This window comes from Crocuta crocuta, unplaced genomic scaffold (genome assembly GCF_008692635.1).
Source record: "Crocuta crocuta isolate KB4526 unplaced genomic scaffold, BGI_CrCroc_1.0 scaffold2443, whole genome shotgun sequence".
Taxonomy (NCBI): Eukaryota; Metazoa; Chordata; class Mammalia; order Carnivora; family Hyaenidae; genus Crocuta; species Crocuta crocuta.
In genome coordinates this window covers 26740-27650 of record NW_027529494.1, presented here as the reverse complement: position 1 = coordinate 27650, position 911 = coordinate 26740, and the positions used below count along the sequence as shown (strand labels likewise).

At 34.8% G+C, this 911-nt stretch overlaps 1 pseudogene; it reads left to right on the top strand.

Annotated features, from left to right (window-relative positions):
* The first annotated feature begins 250 nt into the window (after window positions 1-250).
* On the top strand, window positions 251-349 carry LOC144228896 (U6 spliceosomal RNA; annotated as a pseudogene).
* The last annotated feature ends 562 nt before the right edge of the window (window positions 350-911 follow it).

The window sequence follows — 911 nt, the reverse complement described above, 5'->3', positions numbered from 1 at the left end:
AGAGCCCAACAGAGGGCTTGAACCCATGAACTGTGATACCATGACCTGAGCTAAAGACAGACGCCCAACTAACTGAGCCACCCAGGTGCCTTGTCATTTTCACTGATATTAGCAATATATATTTTTAAATTAAGTATCAAGTTGCAGGGAAATAGGCATTCTTGTACATTGCTGGGTGGGAAGGGATATGGGTACGCATTTGCTAGAAAGAAATTTGCCATATCAAGAGACATCAAAATGTTCCTAATGTGCTTGCTTCAGCCAACATATATAAAAATTGGAATGATACAGAGATTAGCATGGCCCCTGAAAGAATGACATGCAAATTTATGAAGCATTCAATTTTTTCTCTCCTGGAATTAGATAGTATTACTGGTTGTACAGCCTTGTGAATATACTAAAATGCACTGAATTACACACTTGAAGATAATGCATTTTATGGTATGTGAATTATATCTGTTTTAAAAAATGTTTCTGCCCTTTGATCCAGTCTTTCCATTCCTAAGATTCTACAGTAAGAGAGCAATTAGAGATGCACACATTGATCTACATGAAGTGTCATCCACTGCAGGGTTATTACAGTGGTAAAAACAAGAACATCCTAGCTGTCCAACATTTAGGAAGAGTTAAGTGAGGTATTGCACATCTACATGAAGGAAAAATAATCTGCCATTAAAAATCATGTTTCTCAAGACTACTTAATGATCCTGAAAAAGGCTCACAATATAATGGTAAATGAANTCAGTCCTTTTCAAAAAATATATATGTATTTACATATATATTCATATATAAGCATACACATATTAAAGGGCTGAATGCAAATACATCACTATCTTACCAGCAGGTGTTTATCTCTCTACGTGGCAGAATTAAGGGTCATTCTTATTTTTTATACCTTAAAAAATTTCAAA